This window comes from Bombus huntii, chromosome 13 (assembly GCF_024542735.1).
Source record: "Bombus huntii isolate Logan2020A chromosome 13, iyBomHunt1.1, whole genome shotgun sequence".
Classification (NCBI taxonomy): Eukaryota; Metazoa; Arthropoda; class Insecta; order Hymenoptera; family Apidae; genus Bombus; species Bombus huntii.
In genome coordinates, this window is record NC_066250.1 from 9,205,120 (window position 1) to 9,227,315 (window position 22,196).

The following is a 22,196-nucleotide window of genomic DNA, read 5'->3' on the forward strand; positions in this document are numbered from 1 at the left end:
GAGGGTAGAGGTAAACTTTCGACCCCCTCCAACTTTCAACTTTCTTTCCCGTAAAACAGCCGGCAACGACGTCCCTGTCCTCTGTGTAACGCCATCGACACCTAATGTATTTAATTTCCAATTAGCCACGGCATAATTCGATCAATATTTATGGCCATCGAATCCGCCGTTTTCGTCCACTTTTGCCATTTCCTGTTCCATGAAATTTTATTCCTTTTGTTATTTCGCTCTCTGAAACGAAGTATTGTTTATTATAATTCTTATATATTCTGGTGCTTATGTAATGCTTCGCAAGTGTTTGACATAGTTTGAAATAGTTTGCGAAGCTTTTCTATAATCTTCTTGTTGTAGAGGCAGAACTTATTAGTGAATATGTTTACGCATTCATAAGGAATTAAGAAACGTATGAAATAACGAAAATAAGTTACCTTTTATAATATTTAGTGATTACAATAGATCTCTATTCAGTTATTAGCTCATAATTTAGTTATATTAGACACTTATGATAAATGTGCCAAAGGAAGAAAGTTTGGTATGTAAAGTAAAGTTTAGTAAGGCTGTCGTCGAAGATATTCGAGGATAGAAGCAGGATATCTTAAGATTGAAATAAGTTGCCAACAACTTAGGCAATTATGGCCATAATTACGACATACATTATGCTAATTTTGAGACTCCGTTTATTCCCTGCCAGTCTTTATTCGCAAACTTTCAAATTGTAGGAAAAGTTTCTAAAAAAAGTCGGAGAAACAGTGAGATCCATCTTCCAATTTTCCTTGGCACGAATGGTATCGCGATAAACTATCGCATTTTTGCGATAAAAATCATTCTAACTCGCGTTGCACGAGGACAATAAAGGAAGATCTACAACCAAGATCGTCGCTAATCGCTATCTTCCCGTTTCATCAATGAGAAATTCATGCGAACAGGGGATGAAACAAGTCTTACCAAGTATCGGACCATATTCATTCATCATTATTTTCCAAAGAATCATTTGGATAGATCAGTACTTTTTATGTATACGTAATTGTTTAAAAAAGTTGTACTTCTCCGCAACTTTTAAACTATAATGGATAATCAAATTGCTATGATCAAGCAGAGAAATGACAAAACTATGTTTTACGATATTAAATAATTTGTACAATTTTTAAGATCCTTAATAATATATGTATATTACCAAAAACACAACATATTTTACAATGTATTTCCAATTCTTCTTTAAACTTCAAATATGTAGAAATTACCGAATGATCGTCTCTAAATAAATACATAGACGGAATATTATCCTACTCTTTCGAGTCTTAATCCACTATTCCTTCCTTAAATAAATAAACAAAAGTAATTAATAAATATTGTAGCCAATATATCCTACTATTAATACGACTTTTCAAAATTCAACCATTTTAGCTTATCAACCATCTGAATCCATGTATAGTCCACATAGCGACACTTTTTCACCAAGAATCGGGTAAAAACGGGACAAAATTGATACGTTCGATCTCTCGAACGTTAAATTCATCGGAAAGCAGCAAGACACAAAGCGAACCAGCACGAATCGGGTTTCCCTCTGTTCCTCCTCGATCCGCAGCCCCTGCCGTTGCTTAATGTTTCATTCGGCAACGCGAACGAAAGGTTTATTAAAATACGCCGGATGAAAAACGAGAATCGTAAAAATCCAGAATCCCAGGGCCTTTCGATATTTTTTTTCTTCGTATTTTTTCTTTTTTTTTTTTTTTTTTTGTCGACAGTCAGTGGAGAGGGTTGGAAAAGAGGAGCTGAACGGGGGAGGGGAATACAAGTTATTACGCGACGCTTGGCTCAGACCCGTTTGAAATCCCCGAAGCCATTAAAATAGAAATGGGAAACTCGGCCCTCCCAATTTCAGCATAATATTGTGATTACGATATGCAGAGACGCTTATATATTCGCGCGGGTTCGGACAAATGCCCCTTGCCCAGTGTACACCCAATATCAGTATCGCCCTTCTCCACGTTTCTACCCCAATACATTTATTCCTGCATAATCGAGCTCTCACGTCATTATTCCTCCAACGCCTAAATGTATATTTTAATAATACATCCATCGCCGGATGCGATATCCTTCGTTTGCCTTATTTTATTTAGTAGGACCATCGTTGTCCGATTCCAGTTTCTTACTCGTCTGGCCACTATGATCACATCTGATTCGCTTTGTTTCTAAAGCGAACTTTCTAAGGACGGACTTCCGTTCCTTGTTTAACCATTTTTTGAATATCGTGACGATATACGAGATACGTTTAACTTTTGTTTAACTGGAGTGTGATTTCGAAATTACAGGGCCAGTATTTTTCTCTGTCTGACCACAAATGTTCGGTTCTCATTGCTCGTTGGGAAAGATAACCATTGCAATTTGTTTCGCTCGTATATCGAATTCTTAAAATCCTCCTAATCTTCCAAGATCTAATCTTTCCTCGGGATTTAAAAATATGTATTATCTAACAGGCTTTGCAACACCTTTAGCTCAAGAAAATTTTCTAAAAATCTCCCAAGATCTAAACTTCTGTCAAGATTTAAACAAAAGTAGTACAGAATGTCTTCCACTGTTTGATGCAGAAAAAAATTCACGAATAGCCAGAAAAGAGAACTATCGCGGCACTTCCGTGGCATCACCATAAATTCCAAGTGGTATGGTTACGTGGGTCGTATTCGCGCGTGAGATAGTGCCGCGAGTAGAGAATGTATCAAAATCAGGCGCGAGGTTGCTTTATGGACGGGAACGCTCGTAAATACGCACTTCTGCTACTCCTACCCGGTTGTGGAACGCCCGGGACTCGGAGAGAAACTGCCTGGGATAGGTTGGCCGATAGAGAAAGGGCCACGAAATAGCTTCTACGGGATGCTAATAAAAGATAGAACCGGATAGATAGAGACTCCAGCACCAGATATCGCCTCTCCCTAACTTACTAGGTTCCATTGTTTCGCAGATCGTCGTCGCCGTCGTCTTCTGACCAACGTCATGAAAGGAACAGCAATTGATTGCCGAGGAAGTACCAACGGAAATAATTCTAGAAAACGCAGATAGAAAGGGCTTGGATGAATTTTATTGGTGATGTTAGGTGCGTCAGCTGTTGCTCGACAGACGTAGGAAGTGGTGATTAAAGAAGTGGGAAGTTGGATGTTCTATGGAACGTCTCGTTTTAGTAGAATTTGGTTGGAAACTTACATGGAGGCGAATTGAAATCGTATGGACGAATAAAATGAATTGTCGAAGGAAACTTAATTAAGCAATAATTGTAATAGTATGTATCTTGTTGGGGAAGATTTAAACAGCTGGGTTGTTTAATTTGTAAATTTGAGAAATCAAATACTTGAACTTCGAAATAAAAAAATTTGAAAACAAAAAATTTGCAAAATTTGTAAAAATATTTGAATATTTGGGAATTTGAACGTTTGAAACTTTAAATTTAAAATATATTTTAAATGTTTTTTAAAACATTCTCCATCCTTTACACATCAGTAGATTCCTATCTACACTGCTCTCAACGCAAATACGAAACACTTTAGTTTTATACATTTCCAAGAAGTTCCCCATTACCACGAAACTACATAATCTTCATCTATCTCAACAAAAACTGCCACCACAATACTTGACATCATATTATTATAACTGTGCTTTCAATAAAATTATCAATCAGTTTCCACGAATGAAATCACGAGGCTATCAGACTCTCATCAAGATACGCTTCTTGCTCTATGTTTTATAAACGTAGAATCTCGATTCTAGGAAAAAAGAAAGAATCGTGTTGCGCATGGAAATCATGTTGCCGTGCCCCAGAGGACAATCATCCGTAAGGTGTGCTTGAGTCAAGGGTACGTTAACATTTCTCTGAAACGGTTTCCCGAGCGTTTCCCAGCCGATTCAAACCTGGAATTCCCTTACGAGCAGTAGAAACAGTTATACCCCTTTGCCACAGTGTACTGATCGATATCCAACGATCGAACTTCCTTTCCCGCTGTGCATTGCTTTACGAATTTAGAGTCCCACGATTTACTGACTCACCGCTAACCTTGCTAACCTCTCTATTCTAGTGTTCTAACATTTACTCTCGAACCAAAAAGAAAAAAGGAATATAAACTAAAATAACTAGATATAATCAAATCCGTTACCTTCTTTACGTAATTTTCGATCCAGTCGCGTATTTACAATTACTATGTTACTTTGTTATTTTCACACAATGGAATAATTTCTTGTGAATATTTTAAGAAGAAAAAGGACAAGTTTGTAGGCACAATTTTCATAATTTTCCTACTTTGAGCGACGAAGTACTATTATGTCTGATTTCTTGTTTCGATTCTATACCAAAGTGCCCAAAATTTGAGATACAAAAATTCGAAGATCATAGAAACTTTAAATAATTACGAATTCTAAACACTTGGAGCGCAAGAATTCAAAGTAGAAACAGAAAATTTCATCGAGAAGGAAAGGACGCAATATATGGGACGATAAGACAAAATGCAGCGAATGAAAAAGAAAAAAGCTTCATCATCGGTGCGTGGAGGAACAAAAGGGGGAAAAACACGGTCGTTGGAAGTTCCTGTTTCGCACGAAACAGTCCGCTTGTCACAAGGACAGAAACAGGCGGCATGAAAGCAGGGAGCAAGGTGTTAGTCCGCACGGAATTTCCTACGCTTGATGCCGGATACGAGGCTTAATTGCACCGCCACACAATGTAAATATTCCGCGTCAGTTAACCACCGTCCAACGTACACGCACGCGTGTGAATGAAACCGGCCACTCTGTCATCTACGGTAATGCCAGTGTGTCATCGTTCTCTCTCCGTCTCTATCTCTCTTTCTCACTGGAACCCACGTTATCGTCCACAATGAATCTTTGCAAACCTGCCTTTTTATTCTCTCCCTGCGAAACGTATCTGAGCAAACAGCGTAATATAGATGATTGCACGGCCGCCGATGACAAACGCTAAAAATACCATGATTTAGGGCGAACGCTGGTTGATAAACTGTACCCAGGGAGTAGACAAGATCCGAGTATTGCATATTTCACGCGGCGCTTAACGCCAATGCGTTAGCTCTCCCGTCGATTCCGGACCTTTCCTCATACATTACCCCTTCGTTCAACGATTATGGATCGACTACAATCAGATACAAGTGGAGTAAGCTTTGGAACTTGCTATTCTATTAACGTTTTCTGAACAAATTTAAAGTTGGAGCGTGGGGAATAAAAGGAATTGGAAAGAATTTTGTAGTGACAGCATCGATGGAGAATTTAAAGGCTTCGACTGTTTGAGATTTCAAAATTTCTATGATTATTTTACTATAAAGATTTGGAATGCTGGTAGCTTATGATAATGTTTGAAATATTACTGAATCAAAGAAATTAAATTTGGGGTTGAGATTAAGGGTAAATATCAGAATTTCAAAGTTACTTGCATAGTTAGAAAATTAAATCTGTGTCATCAATTAATAAATAACATAAAAAGTTCATAGTTAAACTTAAAAATTCTGATAATATTTCAAATACATTATAGATATAATATAATAAATATATAATATAAAGAATTGTAATTAGGAGCTTTGAATATCGAAGCTAACAAAATCATTCGACTGATTTTAAAATTACATTTTTATAATTATTATAGACTAATAATAACATTGACCAATCGGTATATAAATTGCCTTTGTAATTTAAAAAGCATTGGCGAAGGGTAGAACTTATTAAAGATCGATACAGTTGGCAAAGTTAAAATCTTGGTATCAACACGGGTGGAGAGCAGCAGCGAGATACGAATTTCTCTTTTCCTTCCGCGATATACAGATAGGAAAGCGCAAACACGGCGTGCACGGGTGACCCGGCCGAAGGAAGTTCCTAATCCCTGTGGCCGGCTAACGTTCAAACCCACGGCTAGCTCGCCGAGCAGATAGTTACACCTCTATACGGAGATACAGGTAATGCCTGTTTACAGATATCGGGGCAAACATTAATACGAAGTAGCTTCCACGTACACCGGAGGATTACGTTATTCTTAGAACCGCAAACATGACATTTTAACCAATTTTATATCCGACACATCTTTTATTTTTTTTATGATACAAAGAAAAAGAGGCTTCGAAAGTTGAAATTATACCACTTTTAGGTATTAATTTCCGTCAAAACTAATTTCGATAGTTAACTGTTATTAGAGTACCTAAATTTCAGTTCGTAGATATCGAGGCATTTATGGAAACACTTTAATTTAAAAATTGGAAAATTTGAACTTTCAATTAATATGAGAGATTCACAGATTTTACACAATTAAATTTTAAAGATTCCTACGATAGCCCATATGCGTCGTTAGGCCAATTAAACAATTTTAACGAATCACTAGTTAAACAATCTGTCGAATTTGTTAAGGCAATCATCGTAAAGACGAGTTTCTGAAACGTCATAGCGATAAATCTCTTACACATCGACAATTAATCGAAAAACTTCTTATTGCTGGATTCGAGCTACTTCCGAGAGAAAGTTAAAGAGTAAGAGAGGAAGGATCGGTGGTTGCGGTCATCAAGGTGGAAAACGGGTCTGGGTGGTGGCGACACACACGTATAGTATCATCCCTTTCAACCCCCGTACTTAGGGTGACCATCTCATTTATATAGTAAAACAGAGTCGCGCAATGGTGAAGCAGGGACCGGGAGTTCAGTTTGTTTGTCGAGCAAACGTTTGCCGACGACACCGCCGGACACTGGTGCCTAGCTAGCTCTGGTCCTTGGTACAAGTCTGTCTGAACCACTGAAGGTGGGTCCAGAGAGGGTTGGGTGGTAGCAAGGGGGGAGGGATTTAATACCATCTCCCAGGATGAACAGTGGTGGTCAAATAACTTCGGCCAAGTGATTCCCTGCGACGGTATTAATGTGTCCAGTCCCTTCGGGCTTCTGCTTCATCTCGAAATGTCGATAATCTAAAGGCGTTCCTACTACCAGCCCCTCCAGCGTCATTAAGTTCGCTCTGTTCGCGAGAATTATTCCTACGCCTGCAACTATACAACGTATATCAATTAAAAACAAAAATTCTCTTTGTTGGCTAACAAGATGAGACTGTCCCGATAATACTTTCCTACCAGACGTTAGTTAGGCTGGTTTAATTAAGCAGCTTCGATTACACGGTCCAATAAAGGCGCGAAGGATTAAATTCACCATGTAAAAAGTCCACAGTCACCACTCTCGCAATCAGTATTAATTGAAAATTCCCATCGACGTCTCTGGGTACAGCGACTCTGACGTCAATTCAAAGAAACAAACACCTCATCCTCTGTTGGTTCTACCGAGAGAGTGAAACAGTTGAAGTAAGGAGAAAGCGGAATGAAGAGAGAGAGAGAGAGAGAGAGAGTGATAGGATGGACGGTCGCACAAACGAAGATTAAACACGAGTGACGCTCGCGATTTCAAGATTCCATTCGTCTTACTCTAAGATCTAAACATCAAGGTCGTAAATCCATCAATAAATCCCGGCGCCCTCCTCGCGGTGACCACATTTGCTTAGGGATAAGAAGCAAAGACAAGCACACGAGGAGGGGGATGGAGGTGTAAGTCTGTAGGGCAGTGAGGAATGGCTTGGTCTAGCGAGCCTTTAGCCCCGGCTTAGCATGTACTGGAAACACCATCCCCTATCCTTCGTGTCGGGGCCAAGTTATACCCGCAAACAGTCGTACATTAGTGCCTGCAGGAGTCCTGCAGGATTTATAAGGGGCGCCCGCGGGCGCACAGGAGGCTATGTGGCCGTCTCTCGATGGTTAAAACTAGAAGAGACCTGTGGGATGGGGCATTGAGATCGGCCTGTGTGCGAATATCGTGGGCGAACGAGGAGGTAAGAGATGGAGAATTAGAGGGATACAGAGCAAGCAAGGCGGAGATGCTAGGAACTGTGGAGTCCAATCGAAGTGGAAGGGCGAGAGAGCAAGATAGTCAGGAAAGGGTGATCTCTCTAGGTTTGAGTTCCCTGGAATACGAGAGAATATTTACGTGTGCATCTGATGCACTGGTCAGTTTATGCTACTCTGAATTTCCCTCTTCCCTCCTCGTTGGGCTAACCTGAATTTCTCTACAATCTGGTAAACCTAGCGTCCAGGTAAACATACTAGCCGCGGTACGAATGAAAGCTTCGCTGTTACTCCATCGTTCTTCGCCTAACGTTACACACGTTAACCTAAAACCCAATTTCTACCTTAAATCGTAAAAGGCCCGGGTATCGTCACTATAACCATTCATTATGTAGCAACCGTACGAAAGGGGATGGATAATGCACCGCCGGGGATTATCGTATTCGATCCTCGAATTCGTTCGTGCAACTTCGTATCCGCGAAACTACTGCTCGTTGCGCTCGGGCTTTAACGAGCAATTGGCAGCCAGTGGAAACGGGCTAAACATCAGGGACGAGGTTCAACTCGGAGTCTCTAAGAGTTCCGTTCGGTACGTGAGCACGTCGCCAGAGGGTTGGATCGGCCGCGGAAACAAGATGGGGGCTCGGTCAAGGGGGTTGGTCAGGTTGAAGGGAGGTGGAGGCCGGGTGGGTGGTGGTAGCCAGTGGTCAGCACACTTGGCCGACCCTACTTCGCTAACTAGTTTAATGATATATGTTGAGCTACAAGCGCCTTGATTAATCGTTAACTAATGTTGGACCTCGTAGTGCGCCACCACCACTGCTAGCACCACTGTGCCGGTACAACTACTACCAAAGCAACCCGGCCATCGTCGCCCACTATCACCAGGCCAGCAACACCGTGCCACACGCTTCATGAAGGAGAGAAGGGGAACTGGTATGACGAGAGGAAGAGAGGCTAGGAGGGAAGGTCTCTACGCCACCGCAGCAGTCCTTACCCTCGTCGAATCTACGGGACCCAAACTCGAACGTGGCCAAACAGAAATCTAATCTCACTCAGCGTATAATTTGATTTATGACTCGCGGCTGTTCGGGCGGAAAGAGGTAGGAAAAAATTGGAATTGAGAAGCTGACCGGACCGTGAGGAAAAGGAAGGGGCCAAGCAGCTCCTACGGAGTCATCGATGCAATTTGTCCGAATGTCTATCGTCCACTGGGGGTAAGAGAAACGAAAATGGGTGAGAGAGGAGAGTAAAGGGGGCCTCGGTGGTACGCAAATTTACGTCTCGCGAGAGACGTCCTGAAACCCCTTCAGCCTTCCTCGAATTGAATTAACTCGGCGTCTTCCCCCGGCTCTATTCCTGAGCTGCGCACGTGGAACATTGGTCATCCCTAATTCGCTTATGGCCCTCGATCAATTAAGTCGTCGGCCATTCGCGCAAATCCCGCTGACCCTTCCAGACGTCGTCTGCTCTTCCACGAAGACATCGTGTTACTCTGCTCGTCGCAACGTACGATCTGATACTTTGGTTTACAACGTTCGATTTTAATATTATATATCGACGGTGTTACGAAGTCTTATACAGTTTAAGTGGGTTCTAGGAAATTTTTTGATCCGATTACAGTTAAGAACCTTGTCCATGGAAGTCACGTTCATATCTTCAGATATCTTTATCTTCTTATACATATTATATGGATTATATATCCATAAACATCTATATATTGTATCCCTGTATTTTATTAAATGCAAAATAAAATAGAAATGTTCGTTAAAAACGGGTCGAGAAGTTGGTAAATAACGATGTCTAATACCTATAATTAATTTGTTAAATCGCCAGAACTAAAAAGATATTCATCTCATTTCTTTCCTAAAAAAAATTGCAAATTTATATATTCGTAATTTTGCCATAAGTAGAAATTCGGTAGAAGAGTTAGGAACCTTTAAGGTTCAAAAGTCCACATAAAAAGCACGTAAATAATATGCAAAAATATATAATGTGTAAAACAAATCTCTGCTAAGAAGTAAATTTCGATAATTTTATTCCCGTAAACATTCTCATCTTCCATATCTATTTCATACAATTTCACATAACGAAAACGTGTTCTCAAGAAAGGAACCGCAACATTCGAGCAACGCGTCACGGTAGTTAGCTCGTATTCGATTAATGCGGTGAACGCCGATCATAATATGGGACTGGCGTGTACGAATATGGCGAACGTATCGCGCGGCTTTGGATGGAGAGGGCTGCGATGGGGTGTGCCAGAGGGGGTGGCTCAGGGATGCAAGACACCGTGAAATTACCAGCAGAATCTCCCATCCCCGTGGGGGTGGTTGGGTGGAACGGACTCTGTCCACTCCGCGCCCTTGGACCACTGGCCAGCCGGGTATTTGTCTTGTCTCCTTGTTTATGAGATTCAACATTGTTATTTGGCACCGCACCGGAGAGTTCTAGGTACCGTGTGGCCGCTAGTTTCCGGCGAGTTTCCTACTTTAAAAGGCCGTGTCGTGGTGCACGATTGCAACGTGACTTATCCGCGGTTCTTCCTCCGCGGTCCTTCGTCCGCGATACCATTGTCTTTAATCAAGCAGGAAAGGTCTCTTAACCCTCGAGTCGCCTGAATTTAGTCTTGACTTCACTTAAAGGTGAATTTTTGTAAGTCTATGTATTTAAATATCATTGATGATTTTTGGAGAAATGTGATTTGAAGAGATTGGTTTTGTATGCGAAGAAATTTGGCTATAATATTGGATTAGAATTATAGAAGAACCACTTCTCTCGTCAAGGAAGAATGAATGTTCTAAGAAATAATAAGGCTAAGTATCTTGAACGTGAAGAGAGAGAGAAATATTGGAGTGAATAAATATATGAAATAAAAATTGTATCTCGGTTAGGCTGTAATAAAATATTTTGAATAATCAGATTTATATTTGATAAAATTGCTTTTTCCTATAAGTAAGAATAAAATTGTATTCGTCCAATTCGTATTCATCTCTGTAAATACATGATACAAAGAAGCTTTAACTAAATTAAAAGAATAATCAATCTTTTAGAACAATCAAAATGACCTCCCGTCGTAGAAACATTTAATATATTTCAAACTCATAAAAAAGGAACAAAAAATCTCTTAATTGAGAATCAGAACTTGTCCTTCAATCCTTTCATAATTTAACTATCCTCAATAAACTCACGCACACACACACACACACACACACACACACATATCTTTATGTTTCAATAAATAATTCTAACACAATAAAACCAAACTCGTAAATATCGAATTCCTTTCCGAGCTGGGATACTTGCCTGTTTAAAAAACAAGGATCTCTTAAAGCACCTCGGATTTCGCGATGTAAAAACGCATGCGACCGACACGTGATCCGTGAATTATCATAAGAAGAGTGCGTATAATCTTGGCCGTTTAAATTACTTAATAACGGGCCGCGACTGTACAGTACGACTTTGGTTGCGTGGCACCATCGTTAGGGCGGGCCGCATTTTCAATTAAATATATCTCGCGCAATCGCAACACCTTATCGCGAGCGTAATACGTTCTCGATTGCGAGGCGAACATCGAACTGGTTTGGACAATGGTGCCATATACGGCCGGCAAGCGAATTGCAATCACGTTTCCCGCGGTGCTTAGCGTTTCGCTCCTTCGCAAGATACTGTTTTAAATCAGTCGAGATAATGTTATCCGGCTTATGTTCCGCCTAATCGTCGAATTATCTCGACTACCGGCTCAACTAAGCCCCCGCTCGAATTACCTTCTTTTCCTCCACCTGATATATACAAGAGGAATTAGAATAAACAAAGGGAATCGCGATAGGAGGAATCTGATAAAGCAAAAGAGGAAAAGAGAAACTGAAGAATATTTGTATTTAACCACAAGATGTAGAATTCAGACAAATCGCATTTTAATCAACTAAAAAATCTAAACTATCCGTTAAAATGGATTGAAAATTGAAAAGATAGGAATTTTATTTCGAGTCTTATTAAGATTCTGAGTACAAAATGAAAGAGTAGCTAAGGATTTTTATGACCCAATACTAATTACTAATTAACATTGTAGCGACCGTTTCAAAAGAAGAATAAATCAAACAACCACAAATAATTGTGATATCATTGAAAACTCGGAGAATAAGCGCCTGGAGAACAACTTTATTACCATTAGACGTTTCACATCTTGATTAGTTAAAACACGATTCGTTTTATGGCATGTGTCCGTGACATATGCGTATGAAGAAATCGTTTGAAAATACGATAAAAACGATGGTGGATGAATAAGACATTTATAAATAATTTTATATGTAAGTGAATTTAATGGGCTGGGTTTGGAGAAGATTCTCACGACGATCTCGGGGATTTATACGAGCGTGTAATTGATTGGTCGCTCGCAGCGAGAGGGATCGTCGTTTTAATAAGTATTTTCCAAATGGATTCTTAGAATCTCGTTAAGAAACGATCTCTGACTAAATACGCACTGTGTTGGTCGGTTGCACGTACATACGCACACATATAGTGGCTTGACTGATTATACCAAATTAGGTGTCTACGTGGCAGAAAATCTCTTGTTTCCGTGTGCGGTGTACGGGGAATTTAAGCTTGTCAATGAATGCCCCTTGATTAATAATTAGTTAAGAATAGTCGCGGAGGACGATTCTTTATTCTAAACTTACGACACAATTGCTTCGTAATACTTCATCTTCTGTTTTCTGTTATCCAATCCTTATTTCTTTACAATCACATATACGATACACTAATGTGTACATTGAGTATCCGTACACTTTGTCGAATTTATTTATAAGATTTGATATTACAAGTTTGTTCGTTTTATAAGATTTTCATATCATACAATTTTTACCAAAACGTAATGACAAATTAATAACTAGCAGCAGTATTTATAACTTTTTAATGGAATTTATAGATAATAAATTTAAATTACATTTTAGAAAACTTAAGTCAGATTTTAGATGTCATTATGGAAAAAAATATAATGCCGATAGTTTTTCCATCAGTGTAGTAGAACTTCCTTTATCTAGCTCACAGGTTAGAAATTAGGTAACCTGAGGAGCTTTCAAACAACAAGATAATTCTATAAGCTTCGAAAATTACGAACACCAAGTTTGTTATTGCATATTAGCTTTTGAAACACAATATTGTAGCGGCATAATGTTCTACTGTACGTAGGTACATCAGAAGATAATGTTCTACTGAACGTATGTAGGTACATCAGAAAGTAATGTTCTATTGTACGGAGGTACATAAAGAACAAAATCATTGCAAATTATTAAAAAGGAGCAAATGTCCTTATTAAATATTATACTTATGATTAGTGTCACTTACTATGAAAAAACCAAAGTTTCTTTTTCTTTAGCATTTCATTTTATTGTAAAGCAATCACCATTTTGAACAAAATTAAAAAAAAACGACCTTTCTTTAAAATAAAAAACTTGCGAATAATTATACTTGTTACGACCAAACGAAAGTCCCGAAAACCTGAAATCTACAGATATACGTTTCAAAAAGATCACCAAAAACAAGCCGAATCCTACGGCTATACACAAATGATGGAAAATCATTGGCACCATCGACACGCAGAAAGTCTGCACGATCAATTGTCATAGAAAAAGCGAAATCGGGCTGGTGGTTTCAAAGATGAGCGGGTATTCACGTAGCGGAGATTCGCATCAGATGGAGATTGAACGAATGACACAGACCGCGAGCGAATTTCCGGAGGGTAGGAAGAGGGAGAGGATCGTTTTGGTGGTGCTGCGCGCCGCGACGGGAGCGTCGCCCTCAAAGAGCGTCGGCAATTAATTTTACAAGGACGCAAAAAGGATAGCAAAAAGCGGTAGAGGAAAAGCGGCCCGTGTGGGCCGGGTGCACACGGCTCCGCCACCGTGGCGGGGTCCTCGCGCGACGATGGGTTTTTATCTACAGCAGAGTTGTCAGGCCAACGAGTTCTCTGCCTCGTTGCCTGGCCACTGGCGTATAATGTCCACCGTCAATATAAGCTGTCGGATGCTTTTTCCTAAATTGACAGATTTTCAATTTAATCAAGTTCCAATCTAATGGAAAAATGCCCGATCTATCGGGGGATGTATGTTCGGCCGCGGCTCTCTTTCTCTGTTTCTCTCTTTATCTCACATATACTGTGTGGTCCTCTCTCCTTCCCTTCACTGTATATGTGTATCTACAGGTATATGGTATGAACAGAGGGAAAGAGCGCGAACGATGGAGTCTGAATGTACGGCAAGCGCGGAGGGGCCAGATTGAAATAATACTTTTATGTTTAATCGCAATCGAGGAGTCCGGTCCAGCGATTGTGCGGAGCCGCACGCCGATCTCCGAGATTAATCTATTGATAAACATTCCATCACTCTGCGAATAGCAAGCGGGAGAAATAGACGAGCCGTCGGCCGACGGGATATCACCCTTCTCGCTCCACCCTTCCCTTCCAACCCTTTCTATCCTATAGTCACCCTTTCTCTCACTGTGTACTTCTCTCTAACTATCTCCGTCGCTCTTAATACTTGTTCTTTCTTTCTCTCTTTTTCTCTCGTTCTGCCCGTTCTCCTCTTTTTTATTTCCTTTTTTTGTAGGTTTTCGTCGACGTCGTTCTGGCTGCCTTGCTTTTACCGAACGCCGCTTGTCGAGCGATACCCTATTCTTCCTTTTTTCTCACTTTTTCCCCCCTTTTTTCTTTCGATTCTTTTCTTCCTTCCATTTTTTCCTCTCTTTCTTTCTTCCCCGTTTTTTATTCTTTATTGGCTGAATAAACCTTTCGCGAGCGGCAAGCACACGATCGTGCGTCATAAAATCGCAGATTTTCCAATCCATAAAGCGACGTCCGTCAACTCGCTGGTGATGCTTTATAGAATTCGAAGTTTGAATACTCGAAAGGACAGAGGAATCATTTGCCTAATTATCGATGGTATCGTGTCGTATTTCACGTACCTTTCAATTCGTCGAATGTTAATCATTGTATTTATATAGAATCGTCGATGGTTCAAGTGATTTACGATCTAGTTCAATATTCGTTAGGACGATATTCCGAAAGTAATTCGCGCAAAAGGAAGCGGAGAATTAGAGTTACGTGCCATAAATTCATTTATGCCCGTACAAAACAGACAATGTCGCGTTTGAAATATGAGTAACTACTTAGTCTGTAAACCAATTAGTTGGCAAGTTTCAACGACAGCAAGTTTCTCTAAGAAGAACGGCGTCGCTTGATGAGCTGGAAACACAAAGTAGCGAATTGCACGCTATAGACGTGGTGAATGGAGAACATCTCCGAAAATGCGAATATAAACGATTATAATCAATGTTCTCAATTTTATTAATAGTACTAATATCGAGTAAACAAAATATATAAAGAGAATATATGCGAATAAATGAAGCGTGTTCACTATTGTACAGTTGCCCATTTTTATATTTTGCAATTTTATGTCACATAAATTGTCAACTTCAAAATGTTTCATCACATATATTTGCAAATATATTTCTGCCCAAATACGGAGAGAAAAGCAATATATATCAGAATCATATTGACATAATCTTTTACAGTTTACTATATTTACTACGTTTTGCCTAAAGATACAAGGTATATTATTCCTATCTTCTCTGACGTTATATCATTTTTGCATCATTTTATACTGGCATTTTACTATCTTTCTGTATTGAGCCAAGCTCCAAAGTATCCATACCTATCCAAAGCTACAATAAAATTTACTTTATGAATTTTCGTACAGTTACTACCTGCCTTAACAATTGGAGAGATTTCACGTGTGCCAGAATCCTAAAACGACCGTCATTCCGTAACCAGGAACCGCTGCGAAATCATCGAATCCGCGGAGAGCGCAACCTTGTCCTGGGCTAACCGACGATAATTGTGAAATTCGATCGAAACCCGATTGACTCGGTGAAATGAGCCAGCAGAGGTAATGAGATCCGAACGTGAAGCCGGGCCGGTTTGCTGCGCCAGCACCCCTCGTTTGCCTTCAATCACTTTCTTGACAGATGCATTTACGGTCCCGGGCTCGTGGCCATCAAGGTGGAATGCGCCTTAAGGCCCTCCACTACGTACACCAACCTGTCGATTCATCGAACGGATCCGAACATCAGAATCTACCATTCGAAATCATTAAGTTCAATTGACCCTTGAATAATGTCGATTTAAATAACGTGGATTTAGCTCCAGCTATATAACGAATTTTCTTGTTTAATAATTTTGAATCGGTCGTGTGTTTAGTTGAAGTTAGATTATTTTGTTGATCGTAACAGCCTATCTATATATTTTTCATTGGAAATAAGATAGAATGTCATAAGAAATATATGGTGTGCTCTGAGGGTGCACCTCTAAGTTGAAAGACTAATAAAGACTAAGTAGGTTAACTAAGTCATTTCTTAACCATATACTTCTATAATTACGTGATTAAAGGGTAATAAAAATAAAATAATTTTGGTTAGATTGGTTTTAGTTTTTGCAAATTTTAGAACCTTATGAGTAGTTTATGAGTTTATGAATTTATGAGTTTATGAGTAGGAAACTTATAAATGAAGAAATTCCAAAAATCTAAAAATTGGGAATCCGAGTTAAGTCTTCCTCGGAGTCGCAATATAATTTTTGCGAAATGTTATGTTGTATTTGCGCTATCTTTCCTTCCAATGTTCTTTAAATCATTCACACTGTTAAAAATTTGTTAGTTCATAAAAATTATCTTGTTGTAATCAATCTAAAAGATTTAGTAACACATGGGTCACCGATGACAACCTAGCAGTCAACGTGATAATAACATTTTCTTTTCTCTATCCTATGTCATCATAAAAACACAACGGTGACATGTACAAAATATGGCTTTCGATCGACAGCTGGCTATTGTACTTAAAGTTTCAAGAAATCAAAAATTGAACGCGGGACTACGACTCTCTACTTTTAACTCTCCGATTTATTTAAGAATCTGTAGTTACTACACGTGCAAGGATGCTTTCTTGGCAAAAATCTCTCGTAATACTCTCGTGTATTCTCTTCAAGAATCTCTTCAAGGATCCAAGGAGAGACACGTTCGTGACGATGCATCTATTCGATGTTTAACCGGATTCTCTGACTCGCAGATACGTATCGACTACCGGCAGATCGCTGGCACCCCATGCCGAAGGCACTCGATGCATTTTCTACTCGCTTCTATTTTATTTCAAGTCGTTCCATAGGTCGTACGAGTGCAGGGAAATTGGATCTCGACGCGACAGTCGCTGCGCTGGTCGTTTCTAACGAATTTGCAGGGAGGGGACCTTCTTTCTCTTTCTTTTTAACGCCGCTCGCTCGGTGATTTCAATGCTCTGAAGGGTACTTTCGACTTCACGTATTTTGCGATAAAATCGAGATTGTTGCAAGAACTTCGTTGTTTTTTTCTCTTTTTTGTAATTGTACAATGATTTTGTAGTGATGGGAAGATCTTTGATTGGATGAAAGTCTAAAGAAAGTTGTCTATAGCCCATGCAAACTTAAACTTTAAAATTATTTAAACTTTAAAATTATTAAAAAATTGTCGAATATATAAAAGTGACTTTTTTGACAGATTTAAGAATGGAGGATTGTTTTAAACACTTTTATCTAATGTCAACTACTGAATTTCAAATTACATTGATATTCATAGAGCCAAACTACAACAAAATGGGATATTCCGATCTGATAATTTAACTATAACTTCGCATTTTCTAGCTACACGTATCTCATTTTAATATGAGTCATTTGGATCCTACGTGAAAAAAATTTTCGAGACGGTAGACTCTTGATAGTCACAAATTGGTAAAATCTTTCTCTGACTTTCTAAATTGAGCACTTTAACTCTCAATAACAAAAGTATTCAACTAATTCAAAACAATCAACGTTCTTACTATTTGCCAGTATCATCTTTCTCCATATTTCTCCATCCTCGCTAAATTTCCCTACTGATGAAATTTCTCTATGAGAATTGAACAATAAGAGCTCAAAAATACACGAGTAATATTTTACAGAGCGTAAAACAATCAGGAGAAACACAGAACCGCGAATGGCCATGAGAAAACCGTGACCGATAGCAATGAGCCGCGATTACTCTTTCTCATCGAGTTTTTATGGTTTCTAATTGTCAATGATCGTAACTGTGTGCAAACGAGTCCTTCACAGCATTAGTCTTTTTCCGTTGAGTGGCTCATTTACTCTCGAACGGCCTCTAAAGAAAAATCCTTGAAGGACTGCATATTTGTATAGGTGTACTTATTGGTGTTAATGAATATCTATTATTCTCGCGAGAAGAAGATATTCCGTAATTAAAAGAGAAACGACTATGTGTATAATGGCATTGAGGGAATCATTTGGAATACGACGCTCAGAGGTCTAATAATTTATAATTATCGCGTCGAGACGTTCAAACGATTAATGTTCTATGTAAAGGGACGTTTTCAAATTACAGGTTAGAAAATTATCAAAAGATGATTAAGTTCAATTGGTGGTTTCAAATTTCTGAAAGTCTTAGTATGATAAAATAGTCATAAAGGGGAATTTTAGTATAATATGGAAGTATCTAGACGACAAAAGATCTTTTATAGCACGTATCATTTTTGAACTCGTGTTTTTTTACTTATTTTTGGTCTGGTTAAAATTTATCAAATTTTCACTTCACTTTATCACAATTCTATTTTCTTAAAAAGATTGTGAATTAATCCAACAGAATCATTCCTAATCATCTTTCATCTTCGTTCCTGCAATATTCGCAGAATTTCTATTTCAAAATTAAACAATAAAATGTTCAATACAAGTAGTAAAACAAAATACAGACTATTCGCAAATAAATTTAACTTGTTACTGTTTTAAACTTTCGAAAAGTCTGAAAAAGTTCTGGAATACTTATCGAAGTAAATACTTGAAATATCATTCGATCAAAATAAAACTTCTGTTATTCGCTGGTCGTCAATGATCTAATTTGCCAATGATGAGTTAAAATCACACCACTGTAAAAAACAGGATTTTCAAATTTTAAACTTTTTTTAATCTTTTTATTCTCAACTCCTATATTAACTATAATTTACCAAACAACTATTTCAACATCTATCAATAATAATTCTAAACAACAAAACAAAACAACAAGTAACAAAATGTAAAATGAGAAAGAAGTAAATTAAACGTCTTAAGAAACCTCTCAAGCGTATATCCCATGAAAAAAGAAAAAAATTTAAGCAATTTTCACATGTTAATACCGATAAATAATTTTACGATCATAATTCTCTCTACCTTTTTTTCCTAACGCTTACAAAATAATAATCCAACAATCGCTTACTTTGGTCATTTGTTCATTATTCATATATCATTATCTCGCCACCTTTTTGGACACTCATCAACAATCATTCTACAAAATAAGTAAAGTAGTAAAATCAGAAGAAAGAACAACATAAATTAAACATCTTAAGAACATTCTGAAGAGTACACTTCAAAAAGGAACAAGAAAAAGCTAAGCATCTTTGACATGTTAACACCGATAAATAAGAAGATCGTAGCCGGCGGCTGTACGATCGCAATTTTTCGCTGGGTCTTTTCATATCTCACCAAGCGAGCGCACCGCCGGCGGAAACTCGCTGGCGACATTATTATGTATGCTGTACCCTGTTAAGCAGAGAGAGGCGTTTCTTTTTGCATCGTCGCTATGAAACACATCCTAGTTCTTTTGCGCGTAAATTGCATGCTCCCTTCTTCAGACTACGGGGACCGGGACGCCGAGGCATTAAGTCCATGCGTGGAGTGTCCACGGATGGATCCTGGATGTTTGCCGAGGGGATAATAGTGTAATGGATGAACAGAGACCAAGCGTGGACCAACGGATGAGACTGCTGTTTTCGAGACTCTAGTCTGAGGCTTCGCCGCCTCATTCCTCTTCTAGTATACTATTATTCTCTTTCGTCGGCTAATTGGCATCATTGTTGTGCATTGTTGGACGGACGAATTGTCGGGCGTTCCCGTGATGCCACGAATCAACCGTGCCCGTCCGCGAAAAAAGAAGCGCTTTTGTCGAACTTTAATAAAACGCTCCGGCGTGAATGCGACGACGATTAGGATTACACTGGCATTAATGCTGGCCTCCCCATTGCGGTGATGGACACAGTGTTATCTGTAGTTTTAGAATTTCTAGAAATTTGAACATTTAAGGTACCTCAGACTTCCCATTATTACATTTTTTTCTTTTTTCTAATATGAAAGACTTACACAATTGAGTTAGCTCTTTTAGCCACAAGCTATAAGTTACTGGTTGTCATAAAGGCTCTAGTTTGGTAATTAAATGAATGAAATTTTACAACTTACAAATCATGTGATTATCTTATATAATGTAAAACTTTAAAATTGTGGAGAAGTTATCAATATAATCTACAACTTGTAATTTATTATACACCAATATTATTAATCAGTAAATTATTGTGCGATTCCGAAAAACCTCAAAACAAAAATGTCTTTTTTGTTTAATAAATAACAAATAAAATTATGTTCCCTATTAACTATAATAACAATGATAGTACTCTGTACTAAAATATAATTAGCGGTTGATCCTACATAATCTCAAATATAGAATTCCTAGGAAAGGAAAGCCCACAAAAAAGGAAGCAACAGAAAATATCTCACTTTTTAAACAAAGCTGTTTTACTCAAATTTAGCCATCAATACGAATTACAATCTAGCCTCTCTGGCGAATACCTAGCGGCCAAGTAATTCACCGCTTACGAACCGAACAAAACGGCTCTCGTTAACAGACCTCCCATAAATACTAATTTCGCGCGTTGCACGCAACTAGCTTCGTTCCACGTACACCAAAATAACATTCAGGCCAGTTCGTGATCATGCAACGAGCCTATACTTCGCTCGTTTTCCCTGTGTTCCGAGTATTATAATAAACAATTACGATCTATGATAAATAAGATCCGAACCGAATAATCTTGACAGGAGAAAAGAAGTATTCTTGTTAACGAGAGCACGATAGATCGTGATCGCCAAAGATCTAGTGTTGATCTTTTGATACAGATTACAGTCTGATAAATGATCGACGCGGCCATTTCGATGGAGGGGCGACTTGGAAACCGTGATTAGACTTTAGTTCGGACCGTGGAACGCGGAAGTCTTTCATGCAAACGCTTAAGCAAATGTCGTATATACGCGCAGGAGAAGTCGCATACCGTGGCGTGGTAGCCCCGTTAGAAACTTTGACATTCTATCTGCTACGATTTTCCCACGAGCTCCGATGTACTAACGGGAGCAACCTTTTCTGGCAGTTTTGTGGTAATAACCCGAGAGCCAGCCGCTCTCTTAATGCTCCAACGACTCGCTATGTATGTGCCGAGTATGGAGATTAGATTGGTACAAGTATATGGGTATATTTACAAGTAACTACCCGATAACGCCTTTGTCTTTTTCTTCCGCTACGAGACTTAGAAAGCGGTTAGAACTTGGTGATCTATGACTCACGGATATGTCGAATAACGTGTGCAATGAACCGCTCGATTATACAATGAATTGCGGAGAAATTGTAAGATTATAAGAAATTTGCGTACTTTTTGTGGAAAAAATTATTTGGCTGAATATTATGTTTGATTCTACATATAATTTTGCGTAAATAGATATTAACCCTTTCACAATGTAACACAAGAGACTTGGATAAGCTTTTGAATATAATACCAAAAATTTCAAATCTTAGACATTATTACATATGACGCGAGTATTATAATTTATTGCTTGTAGAAAGTTAAAAGGATCCGAAAACCTTGAGGATATAGTTCTAAATATTATTGCACTGTCAAAGGGTTAAATTTGATTTCATATGCAATTTATCAATTGCATGTTGAAACAGGTATGAAACTTCAGTAAAGCTTATAGAATTGTAAGAAATACGCGTATTTTTTTGTAAAAAATTATTTGAATGGATATTTGATTCTAATTACAATTTATCAAATGAATGCTAAAGAAATTACAAAAGTTAAATGAAAATTTGTTGTAAGAAATTCGCATATCCTTTACGAAGAATCATTTCGTTGGATGTTAAATATTAAGTTTGGGGGCACAGTTAAATAGACGATAGAGCAATGGTATCACGCGTTGTGCAATCCCCGAAGAAAGAATCAACTGGTACAATGACCCCATCGTCCACATGGAAGTCGTTCGACACGCTTTGTTTTGTACGTTAATCATATACAGGTCAGAGAGACCATTGGCCGATTTAGGTTGGGATGCGGCGCGGCAGCTACTTAAGCAGACAATTGGTTGTCATTGACACACAAAACCGTTACTAACGAGTGTGACGATCGTTTCGACTGAGGGTCTTTCTTA

At 38.7% G+C, this 22,196-nt stretch overlaps 1 protein-coding gene across 3 annotated transcripts in view; it reads right to left on the reverse strand.

Moving 5' to 3' along the window:
• Nucleotides 1-22,196, reverse strand: part of LOC126872362 (POU domain, class 6, transcription factor 1) — a 210,398-nt gene that overhangs the window by 169,567 nt on the left and 18,635 nt on the right. The window lies entirely within an intron of this gene.